Below are 22,949 nucleotides of genomic sequence, written 5' to 3'. Positions count from 1 at the left end.
CTCAAGGGGTCCAAATGACAATTAAATTGTATCTCGTAGGACAGGACACAAGCTTTGGACACGGTGTGAAGCTGTTGCCGTCTGTCCCAGCTTGGTAAAAACCTGGATGGAGTGGATTTGAAGAGGATGTTTCCACTGGTGGGAGAGTCTAGGACCAGTGGCCACAGCCTCAGAATTAAAATACATTCCTTTAGGAAGGAGATGAGCAGGAATTTCTTATTTCAGAGGGCGGTGAACTGTGGAATTCATTGCCACAGACAGCTGTGGAGGTCAAGTCAATGGACATTTTTCAGGAGGAGATTGATAGATTCTTGATTGATACGGGTCAGAGGTAATGAGGAGAAGGCAGGAGAATGGGTTTGAGGGAAAGATAGTCATAGAGTGATACAGTGTGGAAACAGGCCCTTCGGCCCAGCATGTCCCATCTGCACTAGTCCCACCTGCCCACATTTGATCCATATCCCTCCGAACCTGTCCTATCCATGTACCTGTCTAACTGTTTCTTAAATGTTGCGATAGTCCCTGCCTCAACTACCTCCTCTGGCAGCTTGTTCCATACACCTACCACCCTTTGTGTGAAAAACATACCCCAGATTCCTATTAAATCTTTTGCCGTTCACCTTAAACTTGTGTCCTCTGCTCTTCGATTCACCTACTCTGGGCAAAAGAATCAACGATATCTATTCAAATCATGATTTTATACACCTTTATTAGATCATCCCTCATCCTCCTCTGCTCCATGAAATAGAGTCCCAGCCTACTCAACCTCTCCCTAAAGCTCTGGCCCTCTAGTCCTGGCAACATCTTCACAGTACCCTTTCCAGTTTGATGACATCTTTCCTATAACATGGTGCCCAGAACTGAACATAATACTCTGAATGCGGCCAAACCAACTTCTTATGCAACTGCAACATGACCTCCCAACTTCTATACTCAGTCTGACCCGCTGAGTTACTCCAGCACTCTGTGAAACGTCACAGAACAAGGCAAGATTAGCAAGTTTGCTGATGATACAGAAGTGAGTGGTTTTGCAGATAGTGAAGATGGTTGTGAAAGATAGCAGCAGGATCTGGATCAATTAGGTGGGCAGAGGAATGGTTGATGTTTGCATGGTTCCTTGAAGGTCGTGTCGCAGGTATATCAGGTGGTCAAAAAGTATTTTGGCACATTGGCCCTCATCAGCCAGAGTATTGAGTATAGAAGTTGGGAGGTCATGTTGAAGTTGTATAAGACGTTGGTGAGACCACATTTAGAATATTGTGCTCAGTTCTGGGCACCATGTTATAGGAAAGATGTCAAACTGAAAAGAATACAGAGATCCCCATCCTGGATCAGTCCAATCAGGATTGTGTCAACCGCAAACTTGAGAAGCTTGACAGAGGTGTCTGCGGAAGTGCAGTCATTGGGTGCAAAGTGGTGATTGGAGTGGGGTGGGTGTAGAAGGGCCCAGTCTTTGCAGACTGAGGTCAGGCTGTGAGTGGGTGTGAAGTGTTGGTTGGGGTGGGAAACGGTCCACTCTTTTCATACTGGAGTCTTGCCTTAAGTAGGTGTGAAGTGGTGAATGGGAAGGAGAGGGTGCAGGATCCATTCTTTGCAGACTGGGGTCTGGCTGTGTTCGTTGGGGAAGGGGTACCAGGGTTACGTTTCTGATTTTCAAGCCTGCAGTAAAACTCATTCAGGTTGTTCGTCAGCTCACGATTGGCCAAAGAGCGGGGGGCTTTCCTCTTATAGCTGGTGATTTCTTGCATGCCCTTCCGAACTGAAGAAGAGTCATTAGCTGAGAACTTGCTCCTCAACTTCTCAGAGTACCTTTCCTTGGCAGCTTTGATTCCTCTTCTCAGCTCTTTATCGATTAGGCTATCTTTTAACCCTTTAACGATTAGGCTATCGGCTTGACACATATTTGCCCCCAGCCCCCCCCCCTCCCCCCGATCTCAAAATGGAAATGTTACATCTTTATAATGATCCCACTAAAATGTGTATTTATGGCACAAACTATGGAATTCATATTTTTCAGTATTGTTATCAAGGAAAAGAAAGCAGTTCCAATTGTTTGATATTATTTGATATTGTTTAATATCATTCATATGGAGGAGAAAATATAATAGCTCTAAAACCTACCTTAATTTTGCAATCTCACTCAAGATAATCCCCCTTTCCCTCTCCCCATCTCTCTCTCTCCTCTCCCTCCCTTCCCCTCTTTCTCTCCCCCTCCCCTCTCTCACATCCCCCCTTCTTTCTTGCGAGGGGGGGGGGGGCGAAGATGAAGGGGGCATGGGCCCAGCAGGCGGGGGGGAGGAAGGTGGCGTGGGCCCAGTGGGGGTGGCGTGGGCCCAGCAGGGAGTGGCGTGGGCCCAGCAGGAGTGGCGTAGACCCAGCGGGGGTCAGCGAGGGTGGCGTGGACTCAGCTGGGGTGGCGTGGGCCCAGCAGGGGTCAGCGAGGTTGGCGTGGGCCCAGCGGGGGTGGCATGGGCCCAGCAGAGGTGGTGTGGGGGTATGATGGCTTGGGCCCAGGCAGTGGGGGTAGGCGAGGGGAGCGTGCTTCGCCGCAACGGCGTCTGGTTTTGGGGTTACAGCCGTTGGGTTCATATTCAGCCACTCCCGCCCAGGGACGGGAGAACAGAGAACTGGCCGTTTCCAAAGTGGAAACGTTGATTATCCCCCCCCCCCCGATTATTTATTTATTTACTGGTGACTTTTTTCTTAGGTGGGGGGTAAAGGGGAGTGCGGTCACACCCAACGCACCCCCCCTTTGGACGGCCATGGTTGATCTGTTCTGCATGCACAGGCTGGGCTCTGGCGGAGTCCCCATCTCCACATGCTGGCATTGAAACGCCCAACTCCAGTACGAAGACCATGATAATCCCACTGTTCCTGGGCCACATGCCATTCCACACTTGGTAGCAAAGTTTGTCTCTTGATAAAATAATTCTGCATCACATCTGACCACAACTCTGAGGAGGGTTACTTGTGCCAAGGCAAAACACTGCATAATGGAGGTGGGCCAGATGACAAATAACCTAATCCCATAGCTGGTAGTCACTAGATGATCTTTCAGTGAACATGCGTTAATGAGTTGAGACAATAATGTGTAGGAGAAAGGTGTGAGGCAAAATAGGGTAATATACAGTTATTACCAAAGCAATTGACAAGAATTAGACTTCGCAATCATGAAAGACTGTTGATATATTTCACTAATCTGTTATTGTATCCTTAGAATTTGGGTGGCTGGTCCAGGTGAGTCACAAGTTATAGTAGAATTTGGCCCATCAATCTACTCCTCCATTCAATCTTGGCTGATCTCTACCTCTTAATCCCATTTTCCTGCCTTCTCCCCATAATCCTTGACCCATTCTAATCAAGAATTTGGCTATCTCTGCTTTAAACATATCCACTGACTTGGCCTCCACAGCCCTCTGTGGCAATGAGTTCCACAGATTAACAACCCTCTGACTAAAGAAGTTCCTCCTCACCTCCTTTACAAAAGAGTGCCCTTTCATTCTGAGGCTATGACCTCTGGTTCTAGACTCTCCAACCATTGGAAACATCCTTTCCACATCCACACTATCTATGTAGTGGATTAATCTGCAAACTTCTTAATCATGGCCCCTTGCATGCAAGTCCAGATCTATTAATACTGACATGAGCTTCCATCTGCCCTGAGTAATCAAAGAACTGCAGATGCTGATTAAAACACTAATGGACACAAAGTGCTGGAGTATATCAGCAGGTCAGGCAGCGTCTCTGGAGAAGAGACATCTCAACCAAAAACGTCACCTATCTATGTTCTCCAGCGATGCTGCCTGACCTGCTGAGTTGCTCATACACGATGTGTCCTTTACAGTAATCTAAATATTGATTTCACCTTTGAATACACTCAGTGCGTGAACATCCACAGCCCTTTGAAATAGAGAATTTAGAAAGAGTCTTGGACTAAAGTGCGAGGTGATATAAATCGGTGGTGATGGGGTGGGTGGGAGGCTGGACAGTTGAAGTAAGGTATAATGTATTTTGACAGGCTCTATCTAATCAGAATTGACAGCTTTCATAATGTTCTTTCACTGCATTACTGCACACTTTCCCTTGGGTCCCAGACTTAAGTCATGGACTATTGGGTAAGTTACAACAGAGCTATGGGTCAATGAGCTAGCAAAGTTTGGACAAGAAAGGACGAAACCAGAGGAATCAAAGAAAAATTAAAGATATATTTAACCTTTGATTCTCAATTGATTAATGCACTGACCTTTAAATAGCTTATAGTTCATTGTACATTGCTACACAACATGATGTGCATCAACAGGGAGGCTGGGGACCAATCCCAAATTAGGCCCTGGGCAGTCACAACATTTGGATGTACAGAGACAGCTCCTTCATTTGCAATGTTGAATATCAGTTGCTTTCCTAGGATTGTACTGGGAGATGAGGAAAGGTAGAATGGTAATGGCAGGGTAATAATTTGAATATCGTGGAGTTAAGCAAAGCAGGTGTACTTTATTTTGCTCCACAGGGAGATTTAAAAAAAAAGTTTATCATTTGGTGACTTGCAGCTTTGTGGCCTCTGAAGAATCCTGATTAGATTGGTTTGCTCAATTTCATTGTTGTTAGTAGTTCAATTGGAATTTTTGTCAGGTAAATCTATCAAGGTATACGGGGTAATAAAGCTGGATGAATAGAGCTGCAGATCAGCCTTTGCCCAATTGAACTGATATTAATATAAACTGTGTACCGGTGATGCTGGGTACCTGTATAGTAAGATTTCATGTTCTAATCCCACACATAATTCAGAGAAAACTATTTCCAAAATATCACAGTGCTCCAGCTTCCATTTCTCCCATTGATGTACTGTTTCACAGTGTTAGGCTGCAAGTCAAGATGGATTGTTATTGCTAGCCTTTGAAATAAAAGATGAATTTTCAGCTTGAAAACTTGAATCAGAATACTGGAACTCCATTCACAGGTGAAAGATGTGCATGGTGCATTGATATATGTTTGGCAAGATGTCTTTGCTTAAAGCAGAGGGGAGCAAATTTAATGTTTAAAAAAAAAGGAAAATAAACCAGCAGAAGAGAGTAATAATGCCTTCAAAACAGTGAGCTATTATTGATCTGGAAGCCAGTGCTTCAAAGGGTGGTGTTAATAGATTCAATCAAAATGTTCCAATTTAATTTGATAAACAGTATAAAGGAAAAATGTTGCACTCCTCTCTGGACCAAAGACGAATAATGCAATTAATTAGATAATTCTTCTAAAGGGTTGGAACTGGTATGATGGGATTTCCTGTTCTAATCCCAGGCATAATTCAGGGAATACTATTCCTAAAATATCACAGTGCTACAATTTTTCCCATTGATGTACTATCTATTTCACAGTGTTAGCCTACAAGTCCTGCATCGTATGTCCCCCATTTGTAGATTATGATCCTGTGAACCCTCACAAGCCTCTGATCGGACCTGAACATATTAATTTTGTTCTCTCTACAACCACCTTCTGGCTTTCCATACACTACCATGCTGTCAGTTTGTTCTTTTCATGCGCTAGCAGAATCTGCTCTGAGGTGCACAGCCTGTAGACTGCTGCCTATTGGTGAAATGAAATTTATATCACAACCACCAATTATTCTCCTAATGGTGGATTAGAACATTAGAAAATTTATTATCCAAGAAAAACATCCACAAAAACTCATTCATACCCATTGCCATAAACAGCTTAAATAAAAAATGAACAATGGACAAATTAACCCTGACGCATTGTCACTTTACACGTATCCACAACTTTTATCTTGTCTATTTTTACAGTTTTTAATCTTTATATTTCCTTTTCAGATCGATACACACTGTGTGTGCTCGCAGAAATCTGTGTTGTATGACTGCTTATCAGTGCATTGTCCTGTCTGTATGTTGAGCCACGTCAAAGAAGATTTTCTGTTACGACAGACAATAAAGTTTTCTGAATCTGAATTTTGAAACGCAATCATTGTAAACATGTGTATCTTATTTATTAAATAAGCAGGAAAGGGTTTACAAGTTCCTGCTTTCCATGGAAATTGTCTTGCCCCCATTATAAACACACAGAAGAGTAAGGAGCAATACTTTGTTGTTCAGCCTCTCCAAGTCTTTTCCCAGAAACACTGAAGACTGTACAAGATTTGAATACATCTTATGGTTACTGTCTTTCCCTGTCTCTCCCTGTCTCTCCCCTCACTTTCATTCTCTCTCTTTCTCTATCTGTCTCTTTCACTCAGTACCATGTTTCCATATTTCTTGTTCTTCATTTCAATCAATTTCACCATCATTTTTGCTCCTCTTCTGTGTTTCTTCCTACTGCTGGAGTAAAATTGGATCACCACTTTTGCAGAAGCAATGAGAGGGAAAGAGCAGTTTTGTTTACTGCATTTTCATGGAAAGGGGGCAATTTTAAATGTTAATAACTACACCACCATGATAAAATATGATAGTCTCTTAACACAGATTGCATGGACCAATGGCAGGGTTTGCAGGTGTCCTTACTCCATCACATCCATGCTGTAGCTCATAAACATTCAGGTCCAATTTACTTCACGGTGAAATATTTTTCTAAGTGCTTGGGAACACACGAAGGAGATTAAAACTGACTGACTTTCTCAGCTGAGGGCACAGAATTATTAGAACGCTCTGTGTGTGTGTGTATGTGCGTGTGTGCGCGCGCACATGCTCATGAGTTATATATGTATTGATGTCTGCTCAGTTATGCATTTTTGAGCACTGGGAATCTATAAAAACATCTGATTTTCCTCATATTACTCTTCATATTTCCATTGATATAAAAGGAGGCCATTTTCTACACATCTAGTCTATGCTGACTCTCAAAGCAAAAACACAAGAAAATCAGATTTGGGGTAAGCGGCAAGCCCTCCCCCAATGATATAAATATATCCAATGACCAGGCCTCCTCTACCCATAGATCACTACCTTCTGAGTGAAGAAGGTTCTGTGCACTTCAGTTTTAAATGATCAGCCCTTTATTATGTATCTATGTCCCCTTGCTCATGACCACCCTCAACATCTTAACATTTACCCAGTCATCCCCTTAGAATCTTAAGTGTTTGAGTAAGATCACCCTTTCTTCTTTTAAACTTCACAGAATACAGTCCCAAACTGCCTAATCTGTCTTGATGGGGCAATCCTCTTCTCTCAGGAATTGGCCTTGTGAATCTCTTTTAGACTACCTCCAATGCTGTTATAACCTTTTTTAGATAAGGAGACCAAAACTGGTAACTCTTTGTCTTCAGCTGACAGAGAAAATCAGTCAATTTCAGGATACATTCCAGATGTATACTTTCCAACACCCTGTACAACTACAACACATACTCCCTATTTTTAAGCTCCAGCCTCCTTGCAGTAAAGGCCAATATGCTGTTTGACTCCCTAACTACTTTTTGGACCTGCCTGCTAACAATGGCCTGTCTCCTTTATCATCGTTACTTTTTTGCATATCTTTCATTCATTTGTTCTATATCTCTCTATATCACTGTCTATATATTTTGTTTCCCTTTCCCCCTGACTCAGTCTGAAGAAGGGTCTCGACCAGAAATGTCACCTATTCCTTTTCGTCAGAGATGCTGTCTGACCCACTGAGTTACTCCAGCTTTTTGTGCCTATCTTTGTTTTAAACCAGTTCTGTAGTTCTTTTCTAAACATTTGCTATTTATGCTCTAGAACACCTCGATCCCCTTGGACTTCACTCATATGAAATCTCTCTCCATTTAGATATTATTCCATCTTTGGTTCCTCATAACAAAGTGTCTTCTTCTTGGGTATGGCATGTACAGCCTAAAGTTGTAGGACAACTTGTTATATTTGTTCTTATTTGATTGTGCACACCAGGTTGATTGCATTCGTCGAAACAGGGCGGACCACGTGAAGGTTGCAATCTCCCACCCCAACATAATGTCTGACCTCACACTTCTCCAAATTAAACTCTATTTGCCAGGTTGTTGCCCAAACACTCAGTCTATCTGCATCTCATTGCAGGATCACAATGTCTTCATCGCATTATGTCCTTCCATGTATTTTTGTATCATCAGCAAACTTGCAAACCTTAGACACCAGATGCTGGTTTACCAAAGACGACAAAGTGCTGGAGTAATTTAATGGGTCAGGCTGCATCTGTAGAGGCAATAGATAGGTGATGTTTCTGGTTGAGACCCTTCTTCAGACTGACCGCAGTGGAGGGGGAAGAGAGATGGTGGTGGGACAAAGCCTGGCAAGGGATAGGTTGATACAGTGGTAGGGAGGGAAATTGATAGGCAGAAGGTTGAACAAAGGGCAGAGATGAAAAGACAAAATGTGTGACATAAGATAAGTAGAGAAAAGGCATAAAATGTGAAACCAAAGGAATATAGGGGTAAGGGGAAAGGGAGAAGTGTCTTTATCCATTTTGTACACATCTTACATTTCAATCTCTCCTCCAGGTCATTAATGTGAATTATAAACAATTTAGGGCCAATAACTTATCCCTGGGCCTGAAATGACCACTTTTATTACAACACTTTGTTTTCTAGGTGACCACCAGTTTTCAACCTATGTTAATACACTTCCTCCGATTATTGAGTTCTTAAGTTATGCATCATCCTTCTGTGTGGCACCTTGTCAAATTTATTTTTGAAAAAAAAACTAAGTTTGCATTTTCCCTTTTGTCAACATTCTTTGTCACACCCTCAAAAAATCCAAGCAACGTATGTCGAACCTGATTTGCCTTTAATAAAAACATGTTGACTTAGTTTGATTATATTCAGCTTCCTTAAATGATTCATTATTTCTTCCTTTATTATCGACTCTCGTATCTTGCCAACAATAGATGTTGAACATCAACTGGCTTATAGTTCTCTGCCTTCTATCTTCCTCCCTTTTTGAACAACGTTAGCTGTTTTCCAATTTACCGGGTCTGAAGAAGGGTCTCGACCCGAAACGTCGCATATTTCTTCTCTCCATAGATGCTGCCTCACCCGCTGAGTTCCTCCAGCATTTTTGTCTACCTTCCTCTTGGAATTTAGTGAGTTTTGAAAAAATGTCAACCAATCTCTGTAGTAATTTCCTTTAAAAACCCTTTGGTGCACGCTGCCCAGTCCCACCTTTAGCGAGTTTATCGAACATTTTATCCCTTGTGATTGGGATTTTTACAAGTTCTTTCCTGTTATTAGCCCATCTGTTATCTTGCGAATATTTACAATTTCCTCCGCAGTGAAAACTGATTCAAAACATTGACTAAATATGTCTGCCATTTCTTTGTTTCTAATTCACCAGCTGCATTTTCTAGAGGTTCTGGGCCTACCATAGCCACCCTCTTCCTTTTGATATAATCATAGCAATATTTACTGTTTGTTTTGATAGCACACCCAAGTTTTCTCACAAGATCAATTTTATCCCTCGTGAGCTTTCTCATAGAAACATAGAAAATAGGTGCAGGGGTAGGCCATTTGGCCCTTCGAGCCTGCACCGCTATTCAATATGATCATGGCTGATCATCCAACTCAGTATCCTGTACCTGCCTTCTCTCCATACCTCCTGATACCTTTAGCCACAAGGGCCACATCTAACTCCCTCTTAAATATAGCCAATGAACTGGCCTCAATTACCTTCTGTGGCAGAGAATTCCAGAGATTCACCACTCTCTGTGTGAAAAATGATTTTCTCATCTCGGTCCTAAAAGATTTCCCCCTTATCCTTAAACTGTAACCCCTTGTTCTGGACTTCCCCAACATCGGGAACAATCTTCCTGCATCTAGCCTGTCCAACCTCTTAAGAATTTTGTAAGTTTCTATAAGATCCCCCCTCAATCTTCTAAATTCTAGCGAGTACAAGCCAAGTCTATCCAGTCTTTTGTCATATGAAAGTCCTGACATCCCAGGAATCGGTCTGGTGAACCTTCTCTGTACTCCCTCTATGGCAAGAATGTCTTTCCTCAGATTAGGAGACCAAAACTGTACGCAATACTCCAGGTGTGGAGTATGATGGATCTCGTCTCACTGATGGATCTAAAAAACTTTCCAGTCCTTTATACGCCCTGTTTTTAACTCAACATTATCTTTGATGTCATATAAAGCAATCCCACGTTCTTATTCCCCTAATAATTCTCTTTGAAATGCCCATCAATTGATGGAATTTAAAATAGTCAACTAACCTATCAACACAGATAGACACAACATGCTGGAGTAACTCAATGGGTCAGGCTGCTGTCTGAACAAGGGTCCTGACCCGAAATGTCACGCATTCCTTTTCTCCAGAGATGCTGCATGACCCGTTGCGTTACTCCAGCATTTTGTATCTATCTTTGGTATAAGCCAGCATCTGTAGTTCTTTTTTTCCACATTTTAACCTATCAACCAGCTTGTATATGGGATGTGAGAGGAAACTGGAACACTGTGCACCATTGAATAACTGACAAATCATTCCCTTGCTGCTGGGAAGTGCAAAGCCTTTTTTTAGTTGAAATAAAACAGCTCAGATTTCCAATGAGAACGGCTGAGCACAGGAACTTGAAATGTGAGCTGATATGTTATCTAAACCCGTTTAAGCCCTAGGTATTGGTAAAAATGATTACTTATCTGAGCACATATAGCTTACTGATCTACCATTAGGAATTCCAAGGAGCATTTACAATCACCGATTTCCATACTCCATAAATGAAATCAATCTGACTTGATCAACTCAATTTGTATTTCAATATTCCAGCACCTAGCGAAGTAACTGCAAGCTTCGAATGCTGGAATCATGAAAGGAGAGAGTTTTTGTATCTACCAAAGGAAACCTTGAAACTCAGAATATCAAGTACCAAGAATTACCCAAATCCCATCAGAGATGAAGCAATTTAGATGCTTGGGTTGGATTGGTAATGTAAGCAAGGCATCAGAGGTTGCCATTCAAAATTGGATGAGGAAGGTAATGCTGGTAATTTTTCCTTGTACTACTTCGGCAATCAATCAATTTGTAAGGAGATACACACAAAGTGCTGGAGTAACTCAGTGGGTCAGGCATCATCTCCAGAGAAAAAGGATGGGTGACATTTTGGGTTGGGTGCCTTCTTCAGACTATCTGAAGAAGGGTCTGAATCAATTTGTAAGTCTTTACTACACCTTGAATAGAACACAAATCAGACCCACCACCCGCATTGCCTGGCACCTCTTGAATTAAAGATTAATCTCCTGGACACCTTAAGGGTATTAAAAACATATTTTCATTTTGTTTGAATATTTTTGTTTACTGCTTGTTTAAGCACAGGGGATAGGAAAATATATTCTGTTTGTTTGGTTGGGGGATGCCAGCAAGGAACCGTGTAATGAACCCTCAAAGTATGTCCTGCCACAGTTGACAACTATATTATATTTAGACTGGTGCCAGTGCTTATTTAGGCAAATAAAAAAATAAAAATAAAAACATACCACAATCTTCTTTATTAAAGACAGCCAACTACCAATTAAGAGTGGTAGCTGATACAACCGAACCATGTATCAAAAGCCATACGCTCAGCTCCTAATGGTAGATTAACTCTCATATACATTACAGTGATTCTCATGAAAAATTAAATCCATACTGAGTATCTACAATATACCCACGTAAATTGTATTAAGTATATATCTATATGAAATTATATAATTAACTAATTATTTACAGATGTACATGTTTCCAAATACATGGACACATCAATCAACTAAGTCACTTATAAAATCAATCAATCCATTGGTCTTCACTTGCACCTTCTCCAACCTCATCTCTATATCCGTTGTTCATGATGTGGACTCTTATACATTGGTGAGATCAAACGCAGACTGGGCAATCTTTTTGCGGAGCACCTTCGCTCAGCCCACGTGAACCAACCTGATCTCCTGGTTGCTGAACACTAATTCTCCTTCCCATTCCTACATAGACCTTTCTGTCCGCGGTCTCCTCCATTGTCAGAGTGAGGTTAAAAGCAAATTGGAGGAACAGCATCTCATATTTTGCTTGGGCAGCTTACAGCCCAGTGGTATGAATATTGATTTCTCTCACTTCAGGTAGCACCGGCATTCCCTCTCTCTCTATCCCTCCCCCACCCAAGTCACACTAGCTTCTCATTTTCACCCTACAAACAGCCTGTTCCCTTTATCGTAGTTACTCTTTTGCATATCTTTCATTCGTTGTTCTTTATCTCCACAACACCGTCTATTTCCTTTATCCCTAACCAGTCTGAAGAAGGGCCTCAACCCGAAACGTCACCCATTCCTTCTCTCCAGAGATGCTGCCTGTCCTGTTGAGTTACTCCAGCTTTTTGTGTCTATCTTCGGTCTTCTTACCTTGTATGTTTCATCTGCAAAAATACTTTGTTTTCACGCCATACACTGTCAACTCTGTGAAACATATTTTTCTGTAGCATGAATCCTCTGTTCTCAGATTAAGGCTCATGTGCTTCGTGATTCCGGAGTTACACCATAAAACCCACTCTTATAATTCAAATCCATACTCATCCTGCATATCATGTTTACCTTCACCATTTTTTGATTGTCGTTGACATGTCCCAATTGACCATGTAAACCGTCTAACTTCAGTTGCCTATCTTTACTATGGAGTTCCTGATTCCTGATATTTCCGTAATCACCGCATGGTTCCATTTTAACAAACCTCCATGTGCCAATAATCAGAGTACTCTCATCATCCCTCCCACAAGGAACCAACTCTCCTGATTTTGTGACTTTTGCCACCCCTTCAACCCACATTGAATCGTAGTACAATGTTAATTGTCAGGTTGCTCTGATTCTGAGTCCAATTCAACTGTGGAAAAAGCAGGGGAGGGGGTTGTGATTGTTTAAGCATCATGAACCTTCCAATGCCAAATTGACCCAAAATGTTAATTATTTTCTCTTCCATAGATGCTGCCTTACCTGCTCTGTGTGGTTCCAGAATGTTATATTTTTGTTTCATATTGCAAACACCAGCATGAGCTCCATCATCAGTAGTTCTATTCGTCCCCACATCATTGCACATTAATTAGTCTAATGGCAGTGCCTACTCCTGGGTTTGCACAATCAATGGATCAATGGTGCTTTATTTGTCACATATGCTACCGCACAACAAAATTCTTCTTACATATATAACACATGCAGACGTCGCCATTTTTGGCGCCATTATTCAAAGTCCAAAATCCAGTTGGCCCACATGCTTGATGTACTGGAGCAGTTCCCCTGGATCAAGGTCTCTCTCACCGTCATGCACATTGACCAACACCCAATTCTGGTGTAAAATGGAGATTTCCTCCTCTTGATGTGCTTGAGGATATAGAGCCGGTCTCGGTTTTCAGTTTTGGGCTAGCCTCCCAAACAAACACACAAATGTGGGCACTGTGCCCAACAATGTCACTGTACACGTCAGTCCAAAAATTACCCACATAAAAATTACCCACATAATAGATTCTGCAGGCCCATGCATGCTGTGTCAACTTTGTGGATCACCACACAGTTGAAATTCAGAACCTAGCCCACACTTCAGCCATGTAATTAGCTATAATCACTTTCATATTCCTCTATCTGCCCTTGAACCACAGCACTTGAAATATAGTGAACTACTGCTCACACACATTGAGAGAAATCAATCATAATCTTCATTTGTTGGACAATTTTCATAATGTAGTTCCTGACTTCCATTATCTCTTTGTGGTCTGAATGCGACCTTGGAATGACCAAAGTGCTGAAAGACTCCTATCCATGTAACTATGGAGGTGACAATAATGTTAATTTTTGGGGCTGTTCAAAGTGCTTCAGAACCCCAGTCCTGCAGCACCCCTCCATGGCTATTTCCCTTCCCCCTTCCATCAGTCTATCCTGCCTTTTGGGCCTTGTGACCACCGTGAAGAAAGAAGGGGATACCGCCATTAATGCCCTCTGTCCAAACCCAACACATCTACCTAAACAAAATAGCCTTGAATTTTATTTTATCTGGATAATGTAACAGAATGCTCTAGTCAACCACACCAAACCCCCCTGAAACACCTGATCAAAAAGTCTTCAAATTGCACCATCTACCCAGCTTTAGCCTGACCCTATGCTTGCTATCTGTTTTCTCTGGAGCCTGTCTGCCCTTATCTCCTTTGTAAGATCTTTGTAGGTGCTGGATTTAAAGGACTTCAAGGTCATTACCATGTCTTCATTCCTGATCTTGTTCCCAATTTGTGCATGAATAGGCCAACCAATGTCTCGTATGTCTCTGGCCCTTCTCCCAGTAACAATATCGCCTTTCTTTTGCACACTAAGTTCTGTGACCTCCCTCGTTCACTGTCAGGAATATTTTCTACTTCTACTCATTTCAATACAGTGCAACCACAAAGTCTCGTATGTCTCTGGCCCTTCTCCCAGTAACAATATCGCCTTTCTTTTGCACACTAAGTTCTGTGACCCTCCCTCGTTCACTGTCAGGAATATTTCTACTCATTTCAATACAGTGCAGTAGCTGAATGACTGTGTAGGCAAGCTCCACTATGTATCAACTTTAGCCACTTGGAGAAACCTGCTCCTAAATATGTTCACCATTATTCTCTTATCTTACCATACAGCAACAAACTAAGTGAAAGCAAAATTCCAGAAAAATAACCACACAATTTCCACATAAAATATCCTGCTTTTCTGTTAAAGTTGAACATAAAATTATTTTCCTGCAGCATCCACCACAGCGGTTTATATTCCCTCCATTCCTCCCGGTGCAAACTTTAGAATGAAATAAAATCTCCTCAGTAAATAATAGTCCAATCTTCTCCCTAACTTTATTCCCACTTTTTGCTAACCACGTCAGTATCTTCAAGGATCAAGGGGCTGTCGAACCCATCAGCCAAACTAAGTGCAGTTGGTTAACATAAACATCCACCACAGCGTTTCCCCACATTCCTCAAAACCTCCTTCGCAGCCGGCGATCCGAAGCACTCTTGTCGGGGTGATCGAAACTCCCTCGTCGGGACAGTTGAAACTCACCACGGCTTGGAGCTCCCGAATCAGTCTCGAACCAGGGTCTGCGGGCTCCACAATGTTAAAGTCCACAGGCCCACGGTTGGAGCTCTCCACAGTCGATCCCTGGCAAAGGGATAGCAAGCTCCACGATGGAAAGTCCGCACCACGCCCGCGGTTAAAGCGCTGGGTCGGTCTCCAGGAAAGGCCGCGCCACTCCACAATGTTAGGCTGCAGTGGGGACGGAGATACCATACGGAAAAAAATCTCATCTCCGCCAACGTAAGAGATTGAATAAAGTTTCCCAGCACTGTCCCCCCCCCCCCCCCCCCCCCCCCCCCACATAAAACCAAGGAACATTAAAACATACTCTTGAACACAAATTTATAATAACAAAAACAGAAGAAAGGACAGACAGACAGTTGGCGAGGCAGCCACTTGCTGGTGCCACCCAGTATATTACTCCCAATTCCACATGTCCTAATCTTGTTCACCAACCTCCTGTGTGGAACTTTATCAAAATCCTTACTCTAATCAAAATATACCACCTCCACTGACTCCCCCCCCCCCCCCCCCCCTATCTTTTCTACCAGGCACATCCTCACACCACTCCAGCAGTTTAGTCAAACATGATTTTTCTTTCTCCCTTCCTTTCTTAAACAGTGGAGTCATATTTATTGCCTCCAATTCACAGGAACAGTTCCATAATCTACAAGAACCTTGGAAGATGATTACCAAGACATCCACTTTCTTTAAAACTACCTCTATCAACACTGTGCAAGATAGATTGTCACTTCCCAGCAATTTAGTTGTTTTCAGGTTCACCAATTTTTCTATTACTATATTTTGACTAAAATCTACTTTCTTTATTTTTACCATACCCTGGATTTGTCTATATATCTGATAGGATTGTGTGTTTTATTTCATGCAGACAGACGTAATCATTTATACCTCTGAAATTTCGCTTTTTCTTACTATAGACTCTCCTGACACTGTCCATAAGAGGCCCACATTTGTTCTCATTAATCTTTTCCTATCTACACACCTATAAAAACTCTTCCTGCCTATTGTGTTTCTTTCCAGTCTACACTCATATCTATCTTGTATTTCATTATCAATTTGTTTATCAATCTTTTGCTTATTACCTGTATCTGCAATAATTTATTGCTCTTCTGATCTATCACTGCTGATGATTTTTCTTTTGCTTTGTTAGCAGAACACGTGAATCCTCTACATCAGTGGTTCCCAACCTTTTTTTGGCCATGCCCCACCTAATCACCTCTAAAATCCTGATGCCCCCCCCTTGCTTTCCCTTGAGAGAAAACGGAGGAAATAGATATTATAAGGGTAACTTAGCAAAAGCTCTTTGAATCGCATTTCTAAATCCAATTCAATAAATAAGGTTCTCCCATGACCTCGCGCGCTTCGTGCAACGTGCTTGAAGAGCGATGGCGCGGTGATTATGTAATAACTACACAATAAAGACCTTTTTTACCCCCAAAAAAATTATTTACTCAAAATAACATCTGAAACATAAACTACATATGTTTACCTGATGGAAAATCCAAAAAAATAAAAATCGAAAATTTGGACCCAGACCTCCTCAGTCGCGCTCAATTGCCCCTCTTAAAAATCAAATTTCCCCCCTGTGGGGCGTACGCCCCACGTTGGGAACCACTGCTCTACATGAATACAAATATATCCATTGTTCGGCACTCTCAACACACCTCGGTTTTAATGGAAGATAAACACAAAATGCTGGAGTAACTCAGTGGATCAGGCAGCATCTCTGGATAGAAAGAATGCGTGATAGCATTGTTATCTTATCAGCAACACAATTTAAAGGGATTGTTCCGAACCATTCTCAACACAGTACAGAGATGTTGATTCAGGAATGTTCCCTTTAATATATCTACTTGTATGTGTAGGCCCTGCCAGGGAAAATTGAGTACAATAGCTTACACTCTATGGAAATTTACAACAATTTTTTAAAAATATATATCATTTTGAAGGGGTATGTAATGGTGGATGCTGAGAGGTTGCTTCCCTTGGCCAAATAATCCAGAACCTGGCTGCATTGTCTCAGATTAAGAGGCCAGACATTAAGGGCTGAGGTCAGGAATATTTTTTTTCCCTCAGAGTTGTGAAACTTTTGAATTCTATACCCAGGTGCTGTGTATACCTGATCATTGAAGGTATCCAAGGATGTGATTTATATATTTTTTGTAATCAAAGAAATCATGGGGATTGGGTAGGAAAGTGGAATTGAGGGAGAAGGCCATGATCTTATTGAGTAACACAGAAAGCTTGAAGGGCTTTGCTGCCAATTTTTGATATGATGACTCATATTCTTGAATTCACTGGATGCCTACTCCAGCCACTTTCTGTAATATAGATTGTAACTACCCAACCGATATCTAGCCAGACACTTAAGTAGGTAAAGCATAGAAGGATATGGATCTAATGTGAGTAAACAGGATTTGTGTAGATGGGCAAAAATGTCAGTATTGTCATGGAGGGCTAAAGGGCCCCTGTCTGTGCTTTACAAATTCAATCCACAGCTGATAATCAGATAATACTGCACTGTATGCTGTCTGTGGTATTCCATAAGTGGTGGTAAGTACATATATAAATCCACTCTTAGATTATTCATTGTCCAGCTTTCTCTTCCCATCTATGATTAGCTGCAGTGTAAGAGTAATTAATCACTGAATGCAGTATTGCAGATCAGGAACTGATCACCTGCTTTACAGCAGCCCTTTGTCGTATTGCAGTGCCAAGCTAAGAAGTGTTATTTGTTTAACAAATGGTAAATTAGAAATGACTTGCATTTATTTAGATTCTTCCACAGCCTTGGGGAATCTCAAAATATTCCACAGCTAATTAAATGTGTTTGAAACAAAATCACTGTTGTCATTTAGGGCAAGTGACAGCCAAATTGAGCACAACACAATTGTACATGGTGCAACGTCCCAGAAATTCCTTAAGATAACTCATTAAAAAATAGTGTGCAGTTAAAAAATTGTCTTGAGCTGGAGCAGAACACAACCATGAACATTCTGGGGGTCTTAATTGGAAAATATGTCTCTGGACTACCTTGGTAGAACATGTGTGCCTTAACACCTTTATTACCACTGTATAACTTCCCCCCATTGACACCAATAGTCTTGCAATGCCCAAAATGTATATCCAGTGGGATTTTAATCTTGACTGGTCTGATTTCCTCTATGCTAAGTACAGTGACCAGTTGCAACATCAAACACAAGATCCTGGGTGTTTTTATCATGGAGACCAAGGTCACTAAAGACCTATTTCTCGATCACCCTCAGGACAATTTCAATTGTAACTACTAATACGTATACAAATGCTTCCAATTCCATTGAAGTACCAATCACTTAATTGCACAAATATCAAAAACATACCATAGTGGAAATTTGCAAAATCCATCAGAACACTCTTTGGGTTGTCAATAATAGTTGGGAACAACCCAGGAGGAATTAACATAGCTCCACCTTCTCCAGTGAGACAAGCCCATCTGCCATGGTCACCTAACATCATTCCTCACATTTTCTGTTGCCATTCAAATCAAACTCATCTTGTTTGGCCTTAACAATATATGTTTGGCCTTAACAATTCATAGAGGAAACAAACTAATATTTCTTAATGCTCCTATTTTTTTCTCGTAGGTTGGTGAAAGCAAAGTTTTGAATAAAGAAAGCAAATTCAATGCTAGCATTTATATCAAGAGGGCTTGTATATAAAAATCAGGGATGTAATTCTGAGGCTCTATAAGGCACTGGTAAGGCCACATTTGGAATATTGTGAGCAATTTTGGGCACCATATCTGAGGAAAGATGTGCTGGGTCTGGAGAAGGTCCAGAGGAGGTTTACAAGAATGCTCGCAGAAATGAGTAGGTTAACCTATGATGAGCGTTTTATGGCACTGGGCCTGTCTGTACTCGCTGGAGTTTGGAAGAATGAGGAGGGACTTCAATGAAACATACAGAATAGTGAAAGGCCTGGATAGTGTGGATGTGGAGAGGATGTTTCCACTAGTGGGAGAGTTCTGACTAGAGGTCATAGCCTCAGAATTAAAGGACATTCTTTTAGGCAGGAGACAAGGAGAAATTTATATAGTCAGAGGGTAGTGAATCTGTGGAATTCTTTGCCACAGAAGACTGTGGAGGCCGTCAGTGGATATTTTTAAGGCAAATATAGATAGATTCTTGATTAGTATGGGTGTCAGAGGTTATGGGGAAAAGCCAGGAGAATGGGGTTAGGAGGGAGAGATAGATCAGCCATAATTGAATGGTGAAGTAGACGATGGGCCGAATGGCCTAATTCTACTCCTATCACTTATGATCTTATAATTCTCAAAGGCTTTAGGGTAATTCCAAAGACTTTGCAGTTTTTGTATATGCAACGATGTGCGACAATCCTGCATGATGCACTTGTCCATGTGTATGTCAAATTGTGCTTGTGTGCAATCTTAGAACCTTGAATAAACCAGCTACATTTATTAAAGGTTCTCCAGATTTTCCATGTGTAATTCTGCATATTACTCCACTAGAAACTAAGACTCAGGCAGGGATATACATTATCGAGGATCGAATGGTAAGGGATTAAAGCCACACAAGCGACAAAGTCAAATAGATCCAACACCCGAATGCTCATACTTTCTCAAAGGGCCAAATGGCCTCCTCCTGCATCTATTTTCTATGTTTTCTATGCAGGGTAAGCCTAAAAAATTGAAATCAATCACAGTAACTTCCATGTGCAAATGTGAAGCAACAGGACTCAAAGTCAGATTCAAGCACAGGAGAATGAAAGGATAGTGTATGCAGATCATCAACTATAGTCCTTTGTAACCTTGTAAACAATAATGGTGCACCTAAGAATGGCAGATCAGATCCAATCTGGTTACATAAGGAACTGTGTCATTACCAGACCTCCTGCCACCATTCCAAGCAAATATGTTTTACTCAGTGGGGTTTTAGAGAGACTGCACCTCTAAGGATCAATGAGCGCCACAAATCTGGAACAGAAAACCAAGAGCATGCATGACCATTAGAAATCATATATTTGTGGGAAACATTAAATTTGGTGCCATCTTGAATAAGGCACTGAAGGTCAGTTTCATGTGCCGTTTAATAGAGGAGTAACTTCAAATACAATTCTTAAATAAACATACTTTAACATTTGTTTCCATATCAATGGAGATGACAAATATTTAAGAATGTCGATTAGTGAATATTATCAATGTTAATGATCTTTTGGGGGAAATGTCAGGAGCTTGGATACTAAAACCAAGTCATGTCGGTGAGTTTGGCTGGAATGGTAAAACATATTGTGACATCGAAGGAAGCTATTTGGTCCATCTAAATCATGTCTGCTCTCAGCAGAGCAATCCATCAGTCCTCTCTTATTTCCCTGCAACCTGAAAACTATCTTTGGCTCCTGCACCTATTAATTCCTCTTTGAATCTTTGGCCAATTACCTTCTCCAACAACACTGGACAATTAATCTACTAGTTTAGAGATACAACATGGAAACAGGCCCTTCAGCCAACTGAGTCTGCGGCAACCAACGATCACCCACCACTAATTCCATGTTATCCCAATTTTGCAACCTACACATTAGGGGCAATTTATAGAAGCCAATTAACCTACACACCTGCATTTCTTTGGAATGTGGGTGGAAACCTGAGCACCCGCGAGAAAACCCGCACGGTCATAGGGAGAATGTATAGTATCAGGCCCGGGTCTCTGGCACTGTAAGGCAGCAACTCTACTGCTGCGCCACTGTATCTCAAGGATGTGAGAGGAAACTAAAGCATCTGGTGGAAACCATGATCACGGGGAGGGTGTGTAAACTCCACAAGGCATCAGATGTCAGGATCAAATCCAAATTCCTGGAGTTATGAGGACTAACTGCTGTACCAATATGCCATCCCTGGTGGAGGAAGCTGCGACCCATATAACCAAAATTAAAGTGCAAATTGGTGAACAGTACATTGAAATCAACATTGATACAGTTGCTGTCTGCTTTCTTTCACACACAGATACATTCATGAATACCACTAATAAAAGTGAACTAAATCTGCCTTTAAACACTAACCGTTTCTCTCTCTGGAGATGCTGCCTGACCTTCTGAATGTTTCCAGCATCTGCATTCTTTGAATTTGACATAATCTGACATAAAACTGAAAATCCTCTGACAGATGCAATCAACTAATGGTCAAAAAATGAAACGGCTAATCAAAGCAGTTGACTGCACAATTGACCAATACAATTAGGGAAAGGTTGTTTCAAAAACTTACAACTGGAAGAATGTATTTAAAGTGAACAATTGGCATCTATGTTTAGAATAGGTTTTGGAGAAAAAAATGTTAAAAGATTTGTACATCGGCATTAAGGGCCATAAATTCCACATATGTATTAAAATACTGTGTAAGAAGGAACTGCAGATGCTGGTTTAAACTGAAGATGGACACAAAAAGCTGGAGCTGTCCCGGTGAGCAACAAAGTGTTGGTTAAAGCTAATGAAAATCTGGTTTTGCACAGATTATAAGGTCAATCAAACCATAGATGAGAAACAATACTCACTGCCATCACAGACTATATTTGATAATTTGCCAAAAAAAAAAACAAGGCTGCTACCAAGGTAAATGTTCCATATATATTTGTATAATTACATTTAAACATGTGAATCCAACATTATCTAGCAATCAACATATATAAAGGGTTTTCTTCACACAGCAAGCTACCCGAAGGGGTAAAGTTATCATCCAGATTGCTTAAGGCCACCATAACCAAGATGTTAAAGAAAATTGGAGGAAAATCTCCCAATACTTGTAAAGTTATTCAGGAACCTTCATGAATATAACTTAATAAGAGTTAATGAATTTTTGTGCAGAAGTGATTTATTTGGACCAGCGGGTGGATACAAGGATCAACAAATTAGTTCAGGAAAATAGTCAGTTGATTGTCAAGGCTAGAAAGCCTGAATTATAGTGTTTTGCCAAAGAGTTTTTGACTTGAAATCTATATTTTTCTTTCAAGATTACTTCCATCCTGTTGAGCATTACTAGTATTTTATTTATATTACAATTTAGACTATTACTTTCCACGCCCTGCGAGTCATACACACTGGAATAAAGTATTTTTATAGGCTATAACATTAAATAAACCTACACTCTAGGAGTGTACTACTCCTACACACTACACTCGAATCTAGGAGTGCAGGTGCATGGTTCCTTGAAGGTCGAGTGGCAGGTAGATAAGGTGGTCAAAAAGGTTTTTAGCACATTGGTCTTCATCAATCATAGTATAGAGTATAGAAGTTTGGAGGTCATGTTGCAGTTGTATATGACGTTGGTGAGACTGCATTTAGAATATTGTATTCAGTTCTGGGCACCATGTTATAAGACAAATATTGTCAAGCTTGAAAGGGTTCAGTGAAGATTTACGAGGATGTTGCCAGGACTAGAGGATGTGAGCTATAGGCAGAGGTTGAGTAGGCTGGGTCTCTATTTCTTGGAGCGCAGGAGGATGAGGGGTGATCTTATAGAGGTGTACAAAATCATGAGAGCAATAGATCGGGTAGATGCACAGAGTTTCTTGCTCAGAGTAGGGGAATCTAGGACCAGGAGACATAGGTTGAAGGTGAAGGGGAAAAGATTTAATAGGATCTGAGGGGTACATTTTTCACAAAAAGGGTAGTCGGTGTATGCAACAGGCTGCCAGGTGAGGTAGTTGAGGCTTGGACAAAACAAATGTTTGAGAAACAGTTAGACAGGTATAGGACAGGTTTGGAGGGATATGGACTAAACGCAGGCAGGTGGGTCTAGTGTAGCTGGGACATGTTGGTCGGTGCGGGCAAGTTGGGCCGAAGGGCCTGTTTCCACACTGTATCACTCTATGACTCAGTTTATTGCTACTTTTCTAGCAGAAATAATAAACATTATAAACAATAGACAACAGGTGCAGGAGTAGGCCATTCGACCCTT

This window comes from Leucoraja erinacea, chromosome 28 (assembly GCF_028641065.1).
Source record: "Leucoraja erinacea ecotype New England chromosome 28, Leri_hhj_1, whole genome shotgun sequence".
NCBI lineage: Eukaryota > Metazoa > Chordata > Chondrichthyes > Rajiformes > Rajidae > Leucoraja > Leucoraja erinaceus.
The sequence above is the reverse complement of the archived record's forward strand: the minus strand, read 5'-3'. Positions refer to the sequence as shown.